The sequence below is a fragment of the Alligator sinensis genome, unplaced genomic scaffold (genome assembly GCF_000455745.1).
Source record: "Alligator sinensis unplaced genomic scaffold, ASM45574v1 scaffold159_2, whole genome shotgun sequence".
Lineage (NCBI taxonomy): Eukaryota > Metazoa > Chordata > Crocodylia > Alligatoridae > Alligator > Alligator sinensis.
In genome coordinates this window covers 2,037,007-2,056,869 of record NW_005841992.1, presented here as the reverse complement: position 1 = coordinate 2,056,869, position 19,863 = coordinate 2,037,007, and positions in this window count along the sequence as shown.

Genomic DNA, 19,863 nt, shown 5'->3' with positions numbered 1-19,863 from the left:
AGGTCATTGTTCCTAGTCCTGTCCCCTCCAGCCACAAAGAAAAACCCATCTCCATCTTCTTCATCCTTCAGGTATTTAAAAACTGTCATCACATCCCTCCTCAGTCTTCTCTTCTCCAGGATAAATAACCTTAGATCTTTCAGCATCTCCTCATAAATCCCAAGCCCCTAATCATTTTTGTTGCTGCATGCTGGGCTCTTTCCAATCTGTCTACATCCTTCTTGAAGTGTGGGACCCAAAGCTGGACACAGTACCCTATGTGAGGCTTCACCAGTGCTGAGTAGAGCAGAAGAATCACTGCCCTTGATTTGCAAGTGACATCCATGTTAATGCAACTCAAACAGGGAACCCCAAACCTGTTAACTGGAATCAGTGGAGAAGCAAGAATTTTGTGGTCTGCAGGGACCAACAGCTACAACAGCCAGCCCCAACAAGGACACAGACCTCGAGGTTGGGGTCTGTTAAGGACTTTGGGAGGGTGCAGGGAAAGAACAGCCAAAGCTCATTAGAAACAAGTAGAAGCAGCTGAGCCAAGCGAAGTGGAAACCACCATGTGTAGCTGGAGAGCCAGCTGACAGGAAGGGGTGGAGGTCTGGAATACATAAAGCCAGGGCCAGAGGGCTAGCTGGAAGAGTCTGACCCTGCAGGCAGCAAGGAGATGGACCTGTCCAGTGCCTAAGCTGTCCCCTACGGCTACAAGGAGAAAGCCAAATGGAGTGTAAGGCATGCAGTGAGGCAAGGAACAAAGTGGGTTGACTTCTGTTTGGAAAACAGTTTGCTTGTGTTTATGTTTTGACAATGCTTAAAACTGAAGGGCCGAGTTGTGACTGCAGAGGCAAAGAAGGCCACAGGTGGGGTGCCTGAGTGGCACTCTCAGCTTCTAGAGCTGAGACCCAGGAGCTAGGGTCCACAGTGGTGGACCTGGACTGAAGGGTCTCAGTTAGCTAAAAAGAGCTGAACCCATTCAAAGGTTTTGAGGCCTTAGAAGCCCAGTGTAGATTTGGATGTAGAGATCTGCTATGAAGGGACCACTGAGGGTCATCTGTGAGGCATGATCATGACTATGGGGACAGCTGGAGGTCACAGTTCTAGCCTCTAAGGCAATTAAGGCCCTCTTAAAGAGGGAGTACGCCCACTGAGTGAGAAACAGAGAAGTAAAAAAGGCACCAAAGCCACACAAGGTTTCATAGACAGCCTCCCCTTCATATATTTAACAACAAGTCATGGCAGGCAAGAGATAGGAGGCAGAGGAAGTCGGGGAACTCAGACAGGCCAGGCTGGCAACTAGAGGCGCCAAACTCTGGGGAGGGCAAATACCTGACCCTGTTACAACAACCCAGTATACTGTTGGCTTTTTTTGTAACAAGAAGACACTGTTGGCTCATATTCAGTTTAAGGTCCACTGTAATCCCCTACGTCCTTCATTTCAGTACTGCAGCCTAGCCAGTCATTCCTCGGTCTGTATTTGTGCATGCAGTTATTCTAGCCCAATGAAGGACTTTGCAATTGTCCTTGTTGAATTCATCTAATAGATCAGGGACCATTTTTTTCATTCTATTCAGGTTATTCTGGATATTAGCCCTACTCCTAAAAGCATCTTCAACTCCACCCAAATTGCTGTCATCTGCAAATTTTCTCAAGTGTGTCCTTAATCCCGTCATTTAAATCATTAATGAGGATGTGAACAATACTAAAACCAAGACAGACACTGGGAGATCCCCACTTGATACCTCCTTCCAATTGGACATTGAACTATTGATGACTACTCATTAAACATCATGACCCAACTGGCTAAGTATCCATGTTACAGTAATTTCATCTAATCTGTATTTACTTAGCCTGTTAACGAAAGTGCTGTGGGAGACAGTGTCAAAAGCCTTACTAAAGTCAAGGTATGTTGTATTCACAGATCTCCCCCCATCCCCAGAGCCTGTTACCTTGTCATAGAAGAAAATCAGGTTTGTCACGCATGGCTTGATCTTGATATTGCGTGCTGGCTTTCCTGATCAAGTTATTCTTCTCTACGTGCTTCACATCAGCAGCCTTTTGTATGGCAGCAAATCCTGGACCACATCCCCTACTCAAGAAAAATATTTCAACAGCTTCTACTTACATTGACTTTGCTACATTCTAGGAATTTCCTGGAGGAACAAAGTTGCCCACACTGAGGTCTTGGAATATGCCAGTGTTCCAGGCATCCATTCTCTTACCGTTAACTTCAATGGTTTGGTCATATGTAGAGAATGGGTGATGGCCATATACCTAAGGATCTCTTGTACAGGAAGAAGACCATGTGGGCATCCATATCTCCAGTTCAAAGATGTTTGCAAGAAAGATGAAGGCAATGAACTTCAAGTCAAACAACTGGGAGAAGATTGCTGAGGATCGAAGTGCTTGGAAACAGTCTATTAAGTGTGGAATGAAGGGTTTTAAGAAAAGAAGAGCCCAACATGCAAAGGAAAGAGTTCGTCCCCTCATTCAGAATTGTCTGATATGAACTTCAAATATGATAAGTGTGGAAGGGACTGTGACTCAAAGTTGGGCTCTACAGCCACACTCGCAGATATTCAGTGAGCTGATTCTGATTCTACTTCACTTAGCGCAATTTTATTTTCTTACAAAGCAGACAGATGCCTAGTACTACTACTATGGGCCTCGCCAGTTGCATCTCAAATCATGCCTTGGCCTTCCTTATATTCTCCCTGCACACCCATGCAATACTTTTATACTCCTCCTTAGTTATATGAACAAGTTTCCACTTCTGTAGGATTCCTTTTTTGAGTTTCAACTCATTGAAGAGATTGCTACCACTAGGCTGACCTCCTATTGCACGTACCATTCTTCTGTCATATGGGGATAGATTCCTCGTGCACCCTTAAAATGGCCTCCTTAAAGTACAGCCTGGACTCTTCTTTCCCTCAGATTTGCCCACCACTTTCCTGAGTTTGTTAAAGTTGTCTTTTCTGAAATCCGGTGTCTTTATTCTGGTGCTCTCCTTTTCTCCCTTTAGGATACTGAACTCCAACATTTCATGGTCACCTTTTACCTTCACAGTCTCAATCAGTTTCTCCTGTTTGTGAGCAGCAAGCTGAGAAGAGCTCCCCTCCACTCCACCAGTTGGCCTCTCTACCATCTGTATCAAAAAGTTATCTCCTACACACTCCACGAATTTGCTGGACTACTTGTTCACTGTTTTGTTTCCCTCCCAGCAGATGGCCAAAGAATTAAGGCCTTTGACTTGAGAGCGTTTGTCAGTTGTTTAAAGAAGGGCTCATCCACCTCCTCCTCCACCTTCTCTTCCTCCTCCTGGTTTGTTGGCCTGTAGAAGTTGCCCACTGTGACATTCCCTCTGCCCTTTACCTACATTCCACTTTGTGTTGTACCTCAAAACATGTGTTCATTGTCTTTATATGTATGGCAACACATCCTCCTTTTTCTGCCCTGCCTATCCTTCCTGAAAAAGCTATACCTATCTGTGACCGTACTCTAGTCATGAGAACTATGCCACCATGTCTCTGTAATCCCAATAACATCCTAATTCCATGATTGTTCTAAAACCAGCAGTTCTTCCTGTTTGTTCCCCATGCTTCTCAGATTAGTATGTAAACATTTCAGGTATCTTCCCGACTATCCTGTATTCTCTTTGAGAACATACATTTCTCTAGGTATGGAGTTGGGCAGGATTCTGATTTGTATAGGCTTCAGGAAGGAGGAGCTAGGGAAGGAGATTTAGGATTTTAATAAATGCTGACATTTAACAGTTAATGAAGAAGACAGGGATTTCTGTGAGCACAGAGGTAAGGAACTATGCATTAACAAGAAAAATGAGATAAATGCAAATGATCAGAAAACGATTCATTGAAGGGAAAATACTCTTTGGTTATATGGATTAAAATGATTGGAGTAATTGCTTCCCAAATTCATAGCATGCTTTGACATTTACCATTAGAAACCTAACCTTAGGAAACCTTTTAAGGGTAATGATCTTAAATTATAATGCTTCCTGGAAGGAGGGACTCTTTGACAGTGGCTTTGATAAGCTTGATCATGTGCATCTCCTAGAGAGAGAAATTTGAACATGTTTCTGACCCAGCAGGAGCCTCATACCAGCCTGTGGGGAGTCCATCCAGAATGCAAATGCTGAGAACAAGTGATCCATAAATTGCCTCCTCTAGTTTTAGGTATAATTGTCTCTCAAATTGATGCTGAACAGAAATTTGAAATGATGCCAAGATTGGTCCTGCTAATTCATCAGCTGAACTTAATGGAAGCATGGTTTAGGATCTACTCACTTGGCCTGAAGAGGTTTTGTTAGCATCCTCCATCCGACAAGTGCTCCTAGATGCTGTTCACTGACTTAACCTCTTAACAGGGAAAAAAGAGATCTAAACCAGGGTCCCACCTTCACCGGCATGTTCACTCCATGCTAGCAGGTACTGAGAGCTTCCCAATAAAACAGTCCAAGTCACAGCTAATGCCACCAACCAGAGATGAGGAGAGGCTTTACATCGCATGGTCATTTCTTGTGCTGCCCATCTGGGAGGACTTCAGAGTTCCTCTTTCTCCCTCCTACCCTTTCTCTGTCTTTGTTATGTCCTTTCCTTACTTTGCATCGGGTGAAGCTTCTGCGCATAAGATTTAACAGGTACAGAATATTTCTCCAAACTCTTCTAAGCATATAATCCCTGTACTCTAAACTCTCTCCTTCTGCTACATCAGAAAGAGAATGTTTTGGCCTTCTTCCATGGTACCACAGCATATATTTGTTTCACTGGGTTTTCATATGGCAGTCAAGGCAGTCATTTAGTTTGCAAGGTACACTGCAATTCTGTAGCAGGGGCTAGCCAAAAATAACTTTGCCCAATAGCAGTGGCAGGGTCTATAATTGAAATCTGTCACTGAAGATTCTTGGCTAGCTGTTCTATAACAAGAAAAGAATGTATGAGCCAGCAGGGCTGTGACTTGAGATGCTGATAAATGCATTCTTAGGGATGGACCTACATTGTTGAACCTCATAAAAGGCTTAACAGCCACAGTTCACCCAATCCCAGTAATGAGATGAACTGAGCATTAGCACTGAGCCCTGCAGAAGGCATGTAAATATAGTGGGCCTGATCATCAGCTGATGGAAATCAGTATAGACAACTGATAGATAGGCAACCCCTAATCTGTGAGCTAGAACTGGCCTATGGTACCAGGCCATAAAATGATAGAAACAGAATCACAGAATTAGGGTTAGAAGGGACTTCAGGAGGTTCACTAGTCCAACCCGCTGTCCAAAGCAGGACCATCCCCAACTAGTTCATCCCAGCGAAGGTTTTGTGTACCCAGGTCTTAAAAACCTCCAAGGATAGAAATTCCACAAACTATGTGGATAACCTGTTCCAGTGCTTTACTAACCTCCTAATGAGACAGTTTTTCCTAATATCTAACCAAAACTTCCCCAGCTTCAAATTAAGAACATTGCTCCTTGTTCTGTTATCTGCCACCACTGTGTTTAGCTCCATCCTCTTTGGAACCACTCTTCAGGTAGTTGAAGGCTGCTATTAAATCCCCTCTTGGTCTTCTTTTTTCCAGACTAAAAAAACCCAGTTCCCTGAGCCTCTCCTCAAAAGTCATGTGCCCCAGCCTCCTAACCATTTTCACTGCCCTCTTCTGGACTTCCTCCAATTTGTAGGAATCCTTTCTGAAGTTGGGGGCCCAAAACTGAACACAGTACTCCAGATGTGGCTTCACCAGTGCCCAATAAAGGGAAATAATCACTTCCCTTGATCTGCTGGCAACGCAGCCCAGTATGCCATTAGACTTCTTTGAACAAAGAAGGGCACACCATTAGTTTATATTCAACTTATTATCCACTGTAACCCCCAGTTCCTTTTCTTCAGAGCTACTGTTTAGCCAGTAGGTCCTCAGCCTACACCAGTGCATGGGATTGTCCTGTCCTAAGTGCAGGGCTTTGCATTTGTCCTTATTGAACCTCATGAGATTTCTTTTGGTCCAGTCCTCCATTTTGTCAAGGTCTCTCTGAATCCTAGCCCCCTCCCTCTCCCTCTCCCCTCCTCTCCATTGTATCTACTACTGCCCCCCCCTCCAGCATGGTGTCATCTGCGAAAATGCTGAGGATGCACTCTATCTCATCTTCTAGGCAGTTGATGAAGACTTTGAACAAAATTGGTCCTCCAACCAACCCCTGGGGCACTCCACTTGATAACTAGACATCAAGCCATTGATTACTACCCTTTGAGCCTAATGATCCAGCCAGATTTCTATCCACTTACAGTCCATTCAACCAACCCGTACTTCCTGGTGTATGATGCCAGTGCTCTTCCTGCATCCATAGAGCCAGTCATCTCAATATAGAAGGCAATCAGGTTGGTCAGGCATGACTTGCCCTTGGTGAATCCATGCTGACTGTTCCTAATCACTCTCCTTTTCCTCCAAGTGCTTACAAATGGATTCCTTGAGGACCTGCTCCATGATTTTTCCAGGGACTGAGGTAAGGCTGATGGGTCTGTAGTTCCCTGGATCCTCCTTCTTCCCTTTCTTAAAGATGGGAAGGGCTTATATTTGACCTTTTCCAGTCATCCAGGACCTCACCCAATCACCACAAGTTTTCAAAAATAATGGCCAGTGGCTCTGCAATCAAATTGGCCAACTCCCTCAACACCCTCGGGTGTATCACATCTGGCTCCATGGACTTCTACATATCCAGCTTTTCTAAATGGTCCCTAACCTGTTTTTTTTCCACCACTGCTGGATGCTCCCTTCCTCCCTAACCTGTGCTGCCAGGTCAGCTAGTCTGGGAGCTGACGTTGCCTGTGAAGACTAAGATGAAAAAGGCATTGAGTACTTCATCCTTTTCTGCATCATCTATCATTAGGTTGCCTCCCCCATTCAGTAAGGGACCCACTTTCTCTGATCTTCCTCTTGTTGCTGACATACTTGTAGAAACTCTTCTTGTTAACCTCCACGTACCTTGCCTAGCTGAAGCTCCAGTTGCACTTTGGCCTTCCTGACTTCATCCTTGAATGCCTGAGCAATACTCTTATACTCCTCCCTAGCCATTTGTCCAAGTTTCCACTTGTAAGCTTCCTTTTGTATTTTAACTCACTGAAGAGTTCCCTGCTAAGCCAACCTAGTCTTCTGCCCTACTTGCTAGCCTTCCTGTGCATTGGGATGGTTTGTTCCTGCGCATTGGTGAAATGTAGGGGATGCATGTGGACGCACGTGCACCCCCTGACAGAAGTGCTGCTGATGCTGCCAGCGGTGCCTGCAGGTAGATGCTGCTCACCACCCCTCCCCCCCACCCCAACACCACCAGCAACATCTGCAGGCAGTTCCCAATCACCACTGATGCTTCTGGTGGCATCTGCAGGTGGTCGCCAAGCAACAGCTACCTGTGGGAGCTCCCTACTTGCCGCCACCACACACCCCCACCACCACCACCGCCACTTGCGGGCTGTTGCCATGCCCCCACAGCCTGCTGGGGCACACGTCATTCATATTCCTGCACCCTCAGTAAGGTTTCTTTAAAATGCAACCAGCTCCCCCATGCTCCTTTCCCCCTCAGACTGGCCTCCCAGGGGATCCGGCCCATCAGTTCCTTGAGTGAGTCAAAGTCTGCTTTTCTGAAGTCTTGGGTCCTTACTCTACTGCTCTCCTTCCTTTCTTTCCTCAGTAAACTGAACTCAATCATCCTGTGGTCACTGCTGTCCAAGCTGCCATCCGCTACTACGTTCCCCACCAATTCTTCCCTGTTTGTGAGCAGCAGGTCAAAAAGAGCATGGCCCCTAGTTGGCCTCTCCAACACTTGCAGCAGGAAATTGTCCCCAACACTCATCCTGGATTGCCTGTGCACTGCTGTATTACCTTCCCAGAAGATGTCAAGTTGATTGAAGTCCCCCATGAGAACCAGGGCCTGTGATCAAGAAACTTCCACTAGCTTATATATGTGCTTGGGGGTAAGGGACAGCATTTTAATTAGTGTGGTTCCTGAAGAGCCACTGTAATTAAAATGCCGCAGTGTCATATGTATTAAGCCCCCATGCATTTAAAAATGGTCATGGAATGATTTAACTAAAGCTCATACAATGAACTTTGGTTAAAGCACCCCAGTAGCCATTGTTAAACTCACGGGGGTTTATACGTATGACACTGGGGCTATGCTAGAGCGTTCTAATGAGAATAGTGAGCAGACTTGATTAATCGGGTCTGCCCCAATGCACTCTAATTAGAATGCATCAGAGCAATGAAAGAGCATCCAAGGATTCCAGAGAAGAGCCCCTAACTATGAAGATATTTCCCTTATGCTGGGTTGACCTACAATACAATACTTGCTGCAAATCATGTCTTTGACAGAAAGCAATGGCCTAAAGCTGAAAATTCACCACACATTTTTTAATGGAGTTCCACAAATCTGAAATTATCAAAATAATTTAATCTCAAGCAACCGTTTTATAATTTTAAAAGTCACATGGCCGGATCATCTCTAACATACCAGTCCACCAACAACTTCAGGGAAATTACTCTATACTTCCCTATATATACAGCCTGTATGTGTCACATGGTCTAATTATAGGAATGAAAGCAGCATAGGAATTATGTGGTCTATTCAAGCCTGTAAGGAGTGTGAACAAAGAATATAATTACACATCAAGGCTGTTGATTAACCAATTACTAGTTAAAGCAGATTTAGATTTGAAATTAATTTGGTTCTGAATTCTGGGGATTTCTGGAGTAAGATAAACAGTGTTTGAAGATTAATTATCCTTGTCTAAAATGAAAGAACTCATTTCAGTGTTGTTTGCACATCTAAAGGCTCTGAATGTTGCAAAGAATAAGACAGACTGCAAGTCTCAGCAGTATTGAAATGCGTGATTAAAGCAAGTTCTGAGACTCATAATCATTCTAATCCTCACAGAGAGTGGTAATATTGCAGGTTACCTTGTGCAATGCCAAATTAATATTTAAATGACAAACAGAATAACATTTACCTGGAGGAGAAAGCATTCTGTCTCCAAAGGAAAAAAGGAAGTCAAGCCAGACAAACTCACTGGCAAAGAAAGAGCGGCACACAACTCTTCATGCATGTTGGATCACATCATAATGACAATAGGGAATTGAAAAAGTCTGATAACTGTGATATTTGCTTTTGTTGTTAAACACAGTAGAGGCATCCCGTGATTGCATCGAGCTGTGACCATTATGGAGGTAGGTGCTTTGTTAATGGGCTACAAGACATTTTGGTTCAAATCCAGTTTAGATAGTAAGTGAAAAATGTCATCATCCAACTGCAGTTTTCTAGCCCAACTGGGCATGTCAGGAAGTGTGCCTCAGAGAAGCGTTCTACCTCCAAATGTCCCTGGCACATATGGAGAGTGTTTGGCTTTACCCTCCCATGAGAGGCGTTCATGGAGACAACCAAATCAGTACCTAGGAAGAGAACAAACCACTGCATTTGCAGGGCCCCTTACAAAGAAACAGAGTGTCTTTAGCTGGTCTAGGGCGTATCATTTTACAAAAGAGAGAGAGAGAGACAGAAACAAAGAGAAAAGGTTATGTAGTAGTGATAGTAATAGTAACCGTGGTATTTGTATTACTGGTGTCTAGGAGCCCTGGTATTTGGCAGAGGCATAACAGTGCAGCTTTTGCCCAAGGGCAGTTGCCAATAAATGGAGCAGCACTGTCTCCTGCTGTGCTGATTACAGTGGGGCAGTCAGCTGCTACTGTAGGGGCAGTTGCTTTTGCATCCCACACAAAGACATTGCCCAGGGCTACTGCCTCAGCCATCCCCCATCCCCACCCCTGTTCCCTCCTCCCCTGCCGCCCCAGTTATGCTACTGGTATTAGGCCAGGACTCCATCTCTTTGTCTATACCATATCCCCAGCATGTGCCAGAACAGAACCTCCCAAGCACACCTGTCTACCACTGCCTACTCACACACTTAGCAGCGAAGCCGCTCTGGAGGCAACTTTAGCAGCTTCACCTACAGCAGAGGTCAGCAACATTTTGGAGTGGGGGACTGCTTTCAGGGAGCTGAGCTCCAAATGTGGGCCACTTCCGGCCCCAGCCCACACTGCTACTGCCACCAGTCCTCCTGTTCCACTGCTGCTGAGTCACCCCACCTCATGGGCAAAGCACCCCTGGCTCTGCAGGCCAGATCCAGGCTGTAGGCCATAGTTTGCCAACCCTTTGATATAAAGCATACAAGAAATCGAGGTCTCGAGAGTGACCATTGCGAGGTATCTCCTACACTACTGCATTTCTGGGTTTGAGTGGCAAGTGCAAACGTATGAGCAGGGTGTGATCAAGAATTATAAAAATATAGCAAAGGACAGTCCATGGAGCAAAGCATCTTCAGTCCAATGTAGAATTAAGTAACAAGATTGCAATTGCTTTTGAACTACTCTATCTGATCAGGGCCCATGTTACTGAAGGTTTACTTCAGTTGGCCAAATTCAGCCCAGTGTGTTCAGAATTGTAGCCCTTGGTTGCCCAGCAGCTGTCCCGCTGTCTGGCACATCTGACTATAAAGCACAGCTGACTGCTGATGTGTAGCGCTACATTAGGCAGAATCTTCCTGATGCAAGAGCTGTTAGATAATTCACAGGCTTAATGCTCAGTCATCACCATCAGGACTGCTGCTGCAAATTCCTGCACATTTCCATTCCTGAGTCACCCAAAGCAAATGTAGCATGAACAGAAACAATAAGGTAGGCCAAATGGGATTTCTAGAGCCCACAGAAGCAAAGCAAATCCCGCAGCAGCTAGAACTGCAGGAGATGGGGAAAAAAGCATAACCTACTGACATCAAGTAATGTTCTCATGTATCATTGTTTTCATCTGACCTCAGCATGGGCTATATTTTTTTTTGCTCAATCCCAAAGGATGACCACACTGCATCAGCAACTATCCCTGTTTTAAAGGAGAATTTTAAAGAGTGCTGAATCTCTGCTGTATTAATGCTGCCTGAATAAAATGTGACATTAATTGACTTCAGAATTGTGTCATTGTTTTTCTCCTAAAATTTTCTGAATGGATTGTGTCACTCGAATAAATACCCAGCATGTAACATACGTTTCTCAAACTGTGTTGAACCACTGCTTACCAGCTTGCAAAGGACAGTGCAAAACTGTCCTGTGTAAAAAGGAGGAGGTAAACATATATCCAGAATAAGAATATTCTTACTCTAAGAATAGATTTATGTTCTCCCTTTTTATTGCAATCTACATCCCAACAAGTAAGTGACAGTGAAGTGTGAAGTTTGGTATACCTGGAACCATGGACTCAAATCCCAGCAATCTTAACTCAGTCCTTCATCCACAAGTAGATAAATGAATTTCCATGCAAGGGGTCTTTCATCCCAAAAGCAAGGGGTTTGTACCTGAAAGCTTACAAAGAACAATTTTTCCAACTATTTAGTTGATCTAATAAAAGATATCAGATTTACCCAAAGAACCATGTCTGCCTATGTCCTTAGACCAACACAGCTAAAACCAACATCCTTGCTCATCTAAAGGTATTTTTGTAAAACTTATAGTTTATATTGGCCATGAACTAAAATGATCAATTATTATTTTATTTGCATTATGTTAGTGCCTAGCCACGGATCAAAGCCCCATTGTGCTAGGCATTCTTCAGACACAGAAAATGTATTTCCTGTCCCAAAGAGCTTACAATCAGAGTGCCCAGTTGTCGTACAGTGCACTATGTGCAATCTCATTAAGCACTCCAAAGGTGGCTGCATTTCAGTGGTACTGATCAGACGCGCACAAAAATTACAGCATGAAGCTAAATGATTAGCATCTAAGAAAAAGTGATCTGTGTCCTTGACTGGGAAGGTGTCTCCATCAGTGGACTTTTGTGTGATTAATATTTTATGCACTAACCTAACACGATATTCCACAACCTGTTACCATATGGTTCTGGGGGACAGCAAGAAGTCTCATATGAACCACACAATCACTTTAAAGGCAAAGTAATCCATCCCTGGGAACAAAAGGTGCCTATACACATGCTCTGATGCATTTTGATTAGAATTAATTAATCGAGTCTGCTGCAGCATTCTAATAAGAATGCTCCAGAGTGCTGCAGCATCTTGTGTATTCAGCATCCTGCCTTTCAAAGTAGTGGCAGGGGCACTTTAGCTAAAGCTCACAGAATAAGCTTTTGTTAAAACACCCCCAATGCCATTTTGAAACGCAGGACACTGAATACACCAGATGCTGCAGGTGTTTTAATTAGAGTAAGCCCTGAGAGACACTCTAATTAAAATGCCCTCCTCTACCCCAACCCAGGAACATGTGTATAGGCACCCTAAGGGATCTTTTTTGTTTTCACTTAAGCAAGCAAGTAGGATTGACCTGGACCCTTTGTGCAACCAAACTCACAGAGATGTGGTGGCCATCTCGTTTTTCCTCTCTTCTCAGACTCATAGATTCATACTCCCTAGAGTGTTCTCAGCTACATACATATTCCTGTTCTCTTCAGCCAGTGATAGGTAAAAATTGTCTCCTCCACTGAAAGTAAGCAATATTTAAATGCCACATGTAAGCAGTTCCACTTCGAGTCGTAGTGTTGGATCTATACGATGACACTTTTAACCAGAAAACATATATTAAGAAATAGCTTAAAGCATCACATGATGTATGGTTCAGAACAGAACTTCTTTGTGACATCTGACAGCACTTGGCAGAATTCCCTAAATTACACAGAGCCTAGCCTTCAGCCCTTAACAATGATGGGAGGTAGAGGGATCCTACACTAGCACGTAGCCATGACAATGGTTCCTATATAACCTTCCTCAAGTCATAAGAAGGGGTTCTAAATGCAGGAAAGAAAAACTGGGAATGACTGTCTGCTGATGCAAATAAAAGATCCCAAAGGGCTACTCTAATTTGTTCTAGGAACTGGACCAAAATAGTTGAAGCCACTTTTGTAGCCCTCCCCTCACTATGCCTGTCCCCTGTTCTCTTACCAGCAAGCCCCCTCCCACATCCTGTATAATCTGACTCTCTCTCTCTCTCTGACCTCCAATTACATGCTTCACTTCCATCCATGCTTCCCATACCTTTCTGGCTACTCCCCCATTCTCCACCCCAGACCCCTTGACCAGCTATTTCTAGTCTCCTTTCATCCCAAATCTAGCCTACTGGCCTAAGCTAAACACCAAGTAGAACAATGACTTTTGTTTTACCCCATTATGCAAGTGAAAATGATCACTTAAAAAGGAAGAAGGCAGTAGACCTGTGGAGGACAGAGAATTTCTCATATGAAGTTACAGGCCAAGTAAATAACAGTTAAAATAGATTAAGGAATAACACCTTACTCCTTCAAAAGGGAAAAAGGTCATTATTGACTGTGGACATTAGCAGAGCCAGCAGGTAAATTGTAAGGAGCCATAAAAGCTTCTAAGCAGGCAACATGGAGGAAGAAGCTGTCTGATTCAGACGCCAATGGGACAGATGCCAGACATAGGGGATTATAGGAGGTTGGGACCAGGAGTCTGAGCTGGGAAGAGACTGAGTTTTGAGAGGGGAAACTAGATGTGGGATGAAAGGAGACTAGAAATAGCTGGGCAAGGGGGTCTGCAGACTGTGTTTAATGGATCCACAAAAGATGGCTATGATCAATCAAAAGTATGTAAATACCCACACTTACATTTCAAACACCATTTGAAATTTTCAAAGGGATCTGCATCTCCATTCAAAATTTTTTAGGGGTATGCAAATGAGAAGGTTGAAAACCAGCGGTTTAGGCTGTATCTGCTTCTTTAGGGAGCTCATAGAGTGTCATGAAGATTGTCTTGTGTTTATTTCACTGATATGGCAAGCTAATGTTATGCTGCATCCATTTATGTTGCTTTTGTCACTGTTTAGATTATATCAGGGGTTTTCAACCTGTTTTGGTCGGTGTACCCCCGGCAGCTGGTCAAGAATCGGGGAGTTCCCCAGCAGCCAGTCAATGAACCAGGAAGAGGGGTCCCCCAGCGGCTGAGAGGGAAGGAGGGACTCCTCCAGCACCCGAGTGGCAGGTGGGGTCCCCCGTGTGCCTGCAGTGGAAAAACCAGAAGTGCTGGTGGCATGAGGCGGCAGAACCGCTGGCAGCGCACAACGCCAGTCAAAACAGAAGCGCCGGCAGTGCACGGCATATGCCAGCACAGAGTGCTGGCGGCCCCACTCCCCACTTCTCTGTGCCACTGCTACGTATCCCCTGGGGCCTTCCCACTTACCCCCAGGGATTTGCGTACCCCTGGTTGACAACCCCTGGATTATATTATGTTATCTGTGTATACTTTTATAGTTTTGGACATGGGTTAGCCAAGGAAGGGAGTAATGCATACATAAGGATAACTGCCACTCCCAATCACAGACAGAAAGGGCCACTGGTGAACACCCAAGTTTTTGTCTATTTTTAATAGGTACAACAACTGCACAATAACAAAGGCATCTGAGAGAAACAGGCCAATCAGTCCGAAGAAAGCCAGGTGCCCAACAAGAGAAATTTCTGGAGGATTCTGCGACTCCTGTGAATTGTGACAGTGCTGATAGGGGTAGGAGAAGGGGCTGGCTTGGAGTTATTTAGGAGGTTATGTGATAAGCCTGGTCTTTGGACTTTTTTTTTACCAGGGTTGGAGAAGCGTCCAAGGCCGCAGCAGCCAGGGCTGGCAGAATCAGCAAGAAGATTTGAGTTCTGCAGATTCTTGAAGGAATCTCAGGAGGGGCTAGGGTATAGTTATATGAGGGTAAGAAACTTTATTTGTCCTTTTATTCTGTCTTCAAACTTAACAGTTATGTTTGCTTATATATTCTTATCTCCTACATCATTATTTTTGTTGTTTTGTCTCCTTACTGATTGCCTGTGGTAAAGCTCTGGGCAAGTGTTATTTCAGGCTAGATCATTCTATGGAAAGGGGGACCTAAAATTTGTTTCACTACCCAGGGAAGCCACCTAGAGCTAGCAGAGATTCCCGTGCTGCAGCTCTGAGTTCTGGTATACAGGCAGTGGACATGAGGCTTGAGGGGATAAGGAGTTACCCCAGGGCAAACCTTGATTTGTTTCTTGGGACAAGTGGCAGGACAGTGGGGAGAAATGTGGAGCTCTGGAGAGGCCCTGTGGCCAGGTTTGAGACAATGAAAAAGGGCATTTTTGTACCCAAACCCTCAGCTAACATCTTTCCCAACTATACAGTGGATCCAATAAAAAATAATAGCAAACGAATCTTGCACCTAATATGGAGCACTTCCATAGCACATGAAAGTCAAGCTCCCTGCTCTCAGTTTCAGTGCCTGGAAGCAGCATGGCCAATACTAGCTTAGATAAGCAATTGCAGACAAAGTCCTACTTTCTCCCAGGTTGAATTATATTCACTACAAAATGAATCCTTGTAAAAATTAGCTGCAAAGCTCTAGAAATTCTCTAATAAGCATGTGTAAACTATAGCATATTATTTGAGTAGATTTTCAGGGGAACAGCAAAATGCATGTCTTAGACACCAAAGCTTCCCTCTCCTCCCTTCCTCTCTCCCCCATGTCAAATTTCAAAGCATGAAAGTTGCAGAACTTCAAGGTCACCAGAATGTTTTACCCTGAGAAAAACACTATATTTCTCTGGAGCCTCACTCTCAGAAGCCACCAGATCATTTTGGATGAAATTAAAATAAAAAGCCAGCCTGAGGCAGACACCTAACGTGGAATATTTAAGCCCAGATGCTTAATGTTTGTCAAAACGATAAGCAACTAGAAACAGAGTCCTACAATGGGGAACATTAGGCAACCTTAGTAATAGGCAGATCTACCAAGCTTCACCTCCAATAATAAATTCTCGTTTCAGCTAGGGATGTGAAAGGTTAAGTGAGTAATTGTTTAACTGATAACTGCAGTGATAACAGGTTAGCTTACCAGTTATCCTTTAGCTGGGGGCGGGTGCAGTCTGGCAGGGAAGAGGGGAAGGGAAGCAGGGGGGTGCCCCAGCAGGACTCAGAAGGCAGCAGGGCAGGTAGGAGGGGGGAGCAAGGAGGAGGGAAGAGGGTAGGGAACAAGTACCACAGCCTAAGAGGAAAACAGGGAGCAGTCTAATGACCAGGGATCCTGATTTTCCCAGATTAAAAAATAGATAAATAAATAAATAAAAATCACAAATTCTCTGATAAAACCCCCCAAATCCATGATTAAAATGAAAGGCCCCTCAGTTCCTGTCCACCATCCACCCCCCAGCCCCCTGGCCTTTCTGGTGCCACTCATTCCCCCACACACACAGCTTCTGGCATTGCTGGTGCCCCTCCCCACCCACAGCCCTCTGGCTCTGCTCATGCCCCTCACTCCCCCCTGCCTCACCTCAGCCCTCCTGGAGGGGGCCCCCAGCTATGTGGCCAGGGACCTGGATCCATAGCCCCCTGCCCCCAGCAGGAGGCAGCGGCTGCTGCAGTAGAGTGGAGCCCACGTCTTCCCCACCCCTGCTGCCTGCCTGCTGAAAGCTTAGGTAGGGGGGCTGGCTTCCTGCCATTCTCTGCACACCCGGGAGGGGGCAGGGGGAACCCATGCCCCCAAATCTGTGCATGGGGCGGGCGAAGGCTGCCCACTGTGGTCTCAGGCTCCCACCCTGCTGCCCTCGACCGGGGCCTTTGCAGCCCAGTGGATGCAGCCCAGCATTGCAAGTTGCTTGCCACATTTCCATGCTTCCCTGGCAATGCAATGAGGGACACAACCCCACACTGCTGCCACGCACGCAGGGGAAGCATCACCAGGGCAGTGCAGAGTTCGCAGTGGTAAGCAGCTTTCTTGCACAGCCCCGCTGTGTCCTGCAGCAGTGGATTGCACCTGCTGGGCCACAGAGGCCCGGGGGGAGGACAGCAGGGTGGGAACCCAAACCCACAATGGGCAGCCTTCCCCCGCCCCATGCACAGATCTGGGGGGCATGGGTCCCCCCTGCCTCCCAGGAATGCACACAGGGGTTGGGAGCTAGTCCCACCCCTTGCCCCTGGATGAGCCACCCACAGCCCCATCCTGCTCCCCACTGGGACCCTGTGGACACACCCCGAGCCCCACACACTGCCTGGCTGAGTGGCAGCCCCAGCCCCAACCCAGCTCTGCCCAACTCCCTCCCTCCATTCCCCTCCCCACCCCACTTATCTGTGGGAGATGCACCTCAGGCTGCCTGGCAGCCATGTGCCTGTATGAGTGCACACATTCACATGGTGCCCCCTGCCTGACTGCCCTCCTCCCGCTCTCTCCCAGCCTCTTGTAGGCTGGAATTCTGCCAGCCTGCAGAGAGCTCTTTGCAAAACTGCAAACTCCATGGTTTTCTCCACCAAAATGGGAAATCTGCAGTTTCTTCCGGCAAAGGGGAAAATCCCCCCTTTACTTTCTCAGCAATAAATAAATATCCATCACACCCATCACAGCATATAAACAGCACTGAGCCAGAGCACAGCTGCAGTCCTGATATCCCCTGGTCACTAAAAGCTGAGTCTTTCATCCTAAATCCAGCTGTCAAATGATCTAGATGTAACCCTTCTGCCAGGCACTGGAAGGTAGTAGTAAGGGCCAGGTTCAAATTGAGGGGTTTAACATAAACTTCTGAAATCTGGCTTGAGCCCCCACCCAGAAACCTGGTAAAATAAATTTTAACTGGATGTTCTAACATGAACAGACTTTTTCTCACTCTCAAGCACTGTTGAACCAAGACCAGGCTTATTACAAAAGAGAAAGGGAACAAACATACAACCTTAAATAAACTTAACTATTAAACATTAGCTGAAACCAAAACCAGTTAACAGTCTCAGTTACTGGCAAACCAATCCAAGTAAGCTACCATGTAGCCCACTCAGTTGGGAAGGAAGATGCACTCAGAGCTGCCATCCTGGGATTCTAACATCCACAGCAGCCAACAGTAGTAGGTGTTGAGCAGGGAGGTCCACCCTACAGGGCCCGGCTGCTCCTTCTTACCAAAGGGGCCCTACCACCTATGCCAGGCAAAGTAGCAAGTGATGAGTAGGGAGGCACTCACTTGAGCTGCTGCTGCTGCTGCTCTGCTGCTGGCGATGGGCACTACCACTAAGGGTTTCCACTAATTGTCTTCAGGTTATCTGTGCAATTTTTTCTCTTTCAGACCCTGATGTACTTCAAAAGCAGATGGTGGGATTTTTAGCTATTTTTTATTTTTAGCTCTTAGCTTCCACCTGAACCCACTATAGATACTTTTGCTCATACTTTCCCTTTGAGGAACTGATGAGCCCCAAGGCCACCCAGGAAATAGCTACTGTCCAAACATTCTTTCACTCCTCACACACAAGACAGACTGCTAAACCTGAGGGCCACCCCACTGCAGACCTCTGCACAGCTCCCAGGGAGTGCTGACCTTTCAGCGACATTTGCATAACTTCACAGTTTTGGAAGGGAGGGGCAATAGACAGACAATCTGATTCAGATGCCCATTACAATTGCACACTTTAACCTCAAACAATAAAACCCAGGCCCACAAACAGTAAAAACAGGTATATTATTCAGAGCAGGCAGACAAAACATGCTGTTAACCTTATAGAAACTAACCATAGCAGTATATATTAACAATGAGACTGCAAGAGTTGAGGAGATATAAATGTGTCCTTACAAAGCGAGCCAGCCATTTAGGAGACTGTAGCAGGGGCCCAGCCCAGCCCCGCACTCACTGGGACAAAACTGCTGGGACACTTTATGATCCATGAAGTCCCGGGCCACCCCAGCGCCCAGTGATAAGCCCACGGCAAGCAGCATGCTCCCCCACATGTTTCCCCCTTGATTGGGCAGGGAAGTGGCAGGTAATGTGCTCTCCACATGCCCGTCCCCGAGGCAGAGCTGGGAGCAGGAATCTGGGCTCCACCTGGTTCCAGAGCCCCACTGAGGCCAGGAGTAAGCAGCCAGCATGCCTGGCACTGCCTAGAACTGGAAGGCTGCAGCTGCAGCCAGTGATCAAAACTGCAGGGGCTCTCAGCACCTGGTCACAGCCGCAGGGCACATGGGGTCAGGCAGGGGTCTGGGTTGGCTCTGGCCAACTTGGAACTTCCCTCTTAAGGCAGCTTTGGCTTATGATTTTGTCTCTGTAGTGGAACCTGGGCTAAGGGCCTCACTCTCAACAGGTGTTTTCTCCCGTTTTTATATCCTGCCTGCCGTGACTTGGTGTTAAATGAAAAGGATGTCAGGAGGTGGTACCTCACCATTAGTGGGGGCTCGTTGAAGAAGGCGCAGTGTCTGGACATCGTCTGTGGGGCTCCGCCACCCCTATACCCAACCCCTTTCCACTTTGGTGTTTTCATACTCTGCTCGGGGTATGCAGCTGGTGCCCTAGGTGCCTGCCTTCCCATAGTGGAAGAAAAGGTTGGCTTGAAAAGAAACACAGAAGTCTGGGGCCAACATGTGACCTTGGTGAGTGTCTGCCTCCAGTGACACTCGTCCCAAGGAAAAGGAGGTGCTGGTGTAGGCAGCAGGCCATGCTGTTTCCCTCAACAGAAGCCAGGAACACCTTGCTTGCAACCAGCCAGGCACTGGCTCTGAAGGCAGGAACTGGACTGCTCTGTGAACACTGGAGATCAGGTACTGGTAAGGGCCTCACAGACCTTTATAGTGTCTGTGGCCCCATCTACCTACAGGAGTGGGTTTCGTACCTTATGAATCAGGCTCAGGACTATAGAGTATACCCCGAAGAGGATAGCCACCCAAGAAAAAGGCAGATTTAAACTATAAGGCTGAAGCGCAGCCCACAAACAGACAGTGGACACCCTTATTTATGTATTTCTTTATTAATGCTGATGTGACACAGACATCACTGGTGGCAGACATTCACCAAGATCACATGTTGGCCCCAGACTTCTGTGTTTCTTTTCAAGC